Source organism: Mercenaria mercenaria, chromosome 8, assembly GCF_021730395.1.
Source record: "Mercenaria mercenaria strain notata chromosome 8, MADL_Memer_1, whole genome shotgun sequence".
NCBI classification, from domain to species: Eukaryota; Metazoa; Mollusca; class Bivalvia; order Venerida; family Veneridae; genus Mercenaria; species Mercenaria mercenaria.
This window is the reverse complement of record NC_069368.1, coordinates 75,009,208-75,015,207: the sequence shown is the minus strand read 5'-3', so window position 1 is coordinate 75,015,207 and position 6,000 is coordinate 75,009,208.

Here is a 6,000-nt window from a genome sequence, read left to right as displayed (position 1 = left end):
CTTTGTAACAATTTCGGCAACCGTGAAAAATGTAACCGTGATACTCATACGCCGTGTTTGCTTCTTTGTAATACCAATCTGATTAATATCGCGTACCTTGATTTTTCACCAATATTAAATGAATGTTGAATTTTGATATTTTGATATTTTAAGTATGTGCCAACCATTTTAACCATTCGATAGAGACCTTACTATATTGATCATTATAACCACTAGGAGGATTTTTTGCTATTTGAGTACGTACATTTTTTTTTTTCACTCACTTTCACCCCAGTCAGGCTGGTTTCTTGGATCCATTCGATTTCTTGTAATACATTCAGCTTCCCATCTACTAATTTTGCGGGTACCAAATCATTTTCACCCTCTAATTTCACTTTCCATTCTTCTTCTTCTAAAAATTTGGTTCTAAATACGTTCACACAGCCAGAAGCTATAGTCACGGAATCGAATGGATCCACGGCCCGTTATATTCCTCCTTCCCTTTTTCATTCATTTCAAACTGTATTTCACCCGTAGCACTCATAAGTAAGTCTCTAAATTTTAAACACGCTTCTCTCAAAATATCAACGTCACTTTTACAATATTCAAACATCTTTTTTCTTAAATCAAACACATCATTCTTTCTCTCACTCAGCCATGCTAATAAATCAGATCTCTCTTTCTGACTCATAAAATCACGCCCGTAAAATTTAGCCTCAGAGTAGGGTCCTATATAAATTTGGTTTTCTTTTGTTTTAAAATAATGAGGGAACCACCCTTTTTTCAATTCATCTCATCCAAAGGCTTTCGGCAACCCAGATAATTTCATGGGTAAAAAAGTGAGACTGTCAATCACTTTAAAATGCAAATCTTGCGCCAACGTCATATACATGATTTTGTATCCACTATAAATAATTTTGTCGGGTCTAAATTATGGTTTATAAGATATTCTAAAAGAAAATAACCGTCGTAGCCTTTCATATTGTGTGCAACAACTTTAAGATATTGATGTTGATGAGAAACAACCATTCGCCAATTTTTTGCGTGGTATCCATTCCTTCAAACGTGACTTCTCTAAACCCACAAGTTCCGGGGCATGGCCCTTCATCTTCGTTAGCAGGTAACTCTGAGTTGTCACATTCGTCGCAACAGGTATCGCATTTTTTAAAAACAGACTCGGGCGTTATTTTTTATTAATGCATTCTGGACACACCGTATGGGCCATTACAAAATTTGGACGATACGTGGTCTTACTGCACCATGACGTTTTACAATTTTGGCACTTAGAGCAAGATTTACATACTTGTTGCGATTGGCAGCCTTTACAATCATTTTTTATATTAGATACATATCCATTTTCACACACTGATGTTTAATCATGGCTTCACTCAAAATCAAAAAATATAAACTTTGGAATGTAATCTTCTTTACCCGGGGTAGCTCTTAAATCACACAAATGTCCCTCTAATACATATTCGTTACATGAACTGCACATATACTCTCCGCACTGGTGTTCATCTTTCATGCGTTGATTCAATCTTAAAACTTTGTAGCATAAAGGGCATTTCAACCAATGGTCGCACTGTGAGGTTCCGCTGTGAGGGATCATCTCTATACCCTATATGGACCCCTGGTGATGTGAGGTTCCACTCCCCATCGTTCAAACACGTATTGACTATCTCGTTCATTTCTTCATCAAAGAGTAAAGCTTTCACAGATTATTCTATCTCTTCTTGTTCTCTTACGAAATCCAGGGCCATCTGTAAATCGTCCATTCTTATTTCTTCTGTGGTTTCCAGCGGTCCTTCTAACTGCTGGAGTTTCTTGTCCAATTATTCGTTGACAAACATATCGTTGTATTGCAGGTTTCTCAATTGAAAAAGACGGAACCGCAAGTAATTGATATCACCATGGGAACCAACTGCGCCCCACTCATTGATTTATTATCATACTGTTATGAACGAGATTTCATGCTTAGTTTATCCACTGAGACACAATTTGGAATTATTGGAGCTTTTAATGGAATCTCAAGATATCTTAATGATATTTTAGAAAGTGACAACCAATTTTTTTGAGAAACAGTGAAACATATTTACCCAAAAGAGTTACAGCTTAACAAAGCTAATACTCCAGATTTAGAAGCGTCATTTTTGGATTTAAATTTAACAATTGTAAAATATATAATAAAAGAGGGACGATTTAAAATCTGAAATTGTAAACTTCCTCCACCTTGATGGAGCAACATCATACGGTGTCTATATTTCACAACTTCTTCGTTTTGCAAGATGGGTCAATCACTAAACATGCACTGTGCTTCACGATTTTCGCATCGTATCCTCTTTTGATGAAATTTTTAACCCTTTTTACAAACATTAAAATGAAGACTATGTTTAATTTTCCAAATTTTATAAACTACACCTCAACTATATTCCGTTTTCAGCGCGACTTTGAGACGCTCCCTCGCAAGATTTTACACGATAGAGTTACCGTTCTTTATCTCGCGTGAAGTTGTTTGAGACGAGAACTTATTTGTTTACAAAAAATGGCTAATGAAAAACATAAAAAAGAACTGTTTTGACATTAGAACAGCGTGTTAAGGCACTTGAATTGCTTGATTAAGGAAAACAAGCGTATAAAGTCGCTGAAGAATTCGGAGTCGGTACATAAATTAACTTTATTCCTGGTGAAACAAAAATATGGCGGTATTTAACAGGAAACGACGAAGTAAACACAGATTAAAGATGCAGTCAATAATCGAATAAATGTCAATGAACAATTAGTACACAAAAATATAAATATCATAAACATCAGTGTGTAAATAGTTCAAATGGAACATTTATATTTTACTGCTCCCCTTTATTTTCTTGCCAGATCATGAGCTTAAATTTGTTTTATCAACATCATACGAATTATGCAAATTATTTGAAATTTATATTTTATCAATATGCAATTAAAGAAATAGTATTTAATCATTTTCCACTCCTACCTTAAAAGAGGCCAATATATCAGTATCCGATATTCATGTACTTTAATTGGAAAAATATATGAAACCAGCGCCATCCTGTTAAGTGAGACTGTTTTAAGAGACTCCCTGTTATATGTGACATTTTTCGCTGCTTCCCAAAGTCGGTCCCTTAAAACAGACTCTTTTAAGAGACCGACTTTGAGAAGCAACAAAAAAAGGTCACATATGACAGGGAGTCTCTTAAAACAGTCTCACTCAACCGACTGACGCTGGTTTCATATATACATATATCTGATTTATTTTTTCTAATTAAGTACATGTATATCGGATATTATTTTAAGGAAGAGTTAAAACTGTTTAAATGCTATTTCTTTGATTCCATTTAGATAAAATAAAACATCTGAAATAGTTTGCATCATTCATTAAAATTTAAGCTCATGATCTTGCAAGAGAATAAAGACGAACAGTAATTGGGAATTTAAAATATAAATGTTCCATTAGATATAGATGAACTATTTACACACTGAGGTTATTGCTCAGTTGTTTCGTTAGGTATTAATGTTCTTGTGATATTTATTCGCTTATTGACTACATGTTGATATCCTCGTTTCCTGTCAAATCCCGCTTTCTTTTTGTTTCACCGGGAACATTGTTAATTATGCTCCTACTTCGAATTCTTCAGCGATTTTATACGCCGGTTTTCTCCTATTGAGCAATTATAGCGCCTTAACACGTTGTTCTAATGTCAAAACATTTTTTTACAGTTTTCACCGGCCATTTTTTGTAAACAAATACGTTCTCGCCTCAGACAACTTCACGCGAGATAACGAACAGTAACTCTATCGGGTACAAACCTGCGAGGGAGCGTCTCAAAGTCGCTTAAAACGGTCTGATAATCGATTCGGGAGCCTGATTTCACAGTCGCTTGTCGCGTAAAGCAGGGGGTTGCTTAATTCAGGCTATTTTTATAGTAAATTGCGTCCGGAGCATAAAATAGGGTCGCATATGACAGGGAGTCAATGAATCAGGGGGTCGTTAAGGCAGTCATGACTGTTTAATAAACCAGTTAGAAACAATCAAATTGTCTCGGATTTAGATATATAACTTAATGTTCCAAATAGTTGTAACTGTAAAGTATCTAAATACTGCTACCAACCAGCTGGTCATGTTATATTGGGTAATTTAAAAAAATTTAATGGTAAAAGAATCAGAAATGTTTTTCCAAAGGACCAAAATATAGAATTTCCTCGTCCATTAACTTTGAAAAATATCTATCTCTGAAATAACTCTATTGATGACTATATTAAAAGTGGTGTCGGAAGGAAGATGTAGATCAGAACGCTCTCACTGGAAGGAAGCTTCTACTAATATTCTTATTATGTGACGCATTTATTACACAGAAGTATTACAAAATGAACTGAAACATACAAAAACTTATCAGTTATCACAACTAGATGAGAAAACTATTGCAAAAAGTCATGTAAATTAGTGTATAAATTTTAATGTTGCTCTTGACGACGGTCGAATGAAGCTCCCTACTCTTTATTGGATCCCTAAACTTCACAAAACTCCATATAAAGTTCGATTCATTGCAAATTCAACCTTATGCACTACAAAAAAAAAACATTTCTGTACTTTCGACTTCTTGTCTAACTACAATTAAAGACCACGTACAGAAGTATTGCTCCAAGGTTTATGAGAACTCGGGTGTTAATCTGTTTGTGTCCATCAAGAACTCTGGAGATTGTTTATTTTTTCTTCTATTGTGTGTGCGTTTATATGCTTGTGAGACGTTAACGGCGCCCTACTGTTTTCTTATGTGTGCTTGTTCGTTTTTCTATGTTATTCAGTTGATCGTAATGGTGTGATTATCTTGGGTACATGAGTGTCTGCGCTGTTTTTTTTTACGTTGTTGTGAGACTGTTTCTACAGAACATGGCATTCCCTTGTACATTCGTCCTTGTTCAACTTTCCCCTTCGGATTCCTCCCATCCCCCCCCCCCCCCTACCCACACCCCATTACCCCTCTTACCATCTCCTTCCCCTCCATCAATATTTAGCATAAATTAATATGTACTTATTGGATGTTTGAAGCAACCCGTCTGAAATATTTTTCCATTACAGCTTTTTTTCGTTGTTTGCTTCTACTATGTAAATGCGTAGCTCTGGGGCTGTGTTTTTGGTGCCCTGTGCTTCCGAGAAATCTACCCTTACCTATTATCTTTTTTTTAATAAAATAATGTTTAACAAAACAAAACATGCAAATAAAAAACATTTCTGCAAACCATGTTTACAATATTTTACCAAAAACAGAATATTTAATGAACATATTCAAAACTGTTAAGAAGTTCAAGCTGTAAATATGCCAGAAGAGTGAAGTAAAGTATATTTCAGAAATCATCACAAACAATTAATGGCACCTTTTGTTATTTATGCTAATTTTGAATTGAAAACTAAGAAAATATCAACTGCTATGTCGTCACCTTAAGAGTCGTTTACAGGGTTTCTAAAGAAAGTTATGAATTCATTGAAAAATTCTTGAGGAAGAGAAATTTTGTCAGAAAATGTTTAACGAAACAGGTTAAACTAAAATTATAATTGAGTGTTACCTTGAATATCCGAAAGAACTGCACGATCTTATAATAATAAAATGCCACATACATTTAGATTGAAATATAAACAATTGCGTGAGATCTTTTCTTTACTTTTTACAAAGACATAGATAAATTTAATTGAAAAGTCTATTGACACTCATACCCGCCTGCTTAGCTCATTAGGGAGAGCCTTGGCCGGCGGATCGCGGGGTTGCGAGTTCGATCCTCGGGCGGGGCTTTTTGTCTCTGTGACGATTTGATATAAGACATTGTGTCTGAAATCATTTGTCCTCCACCTCTGAAAGTTCATGTGTGGAAATTGTTAGTTTCTTTCGGAGAACAGGTTTGTACTGATACAGAATCCAGGAATAGTGGTAAGGTTACCTGCCCGCCGTTGCTAAAATATTGTTAAAAAACGGCGTTAAACTCAAAACAAATAAACAATTAAAAATAATAAGGGGT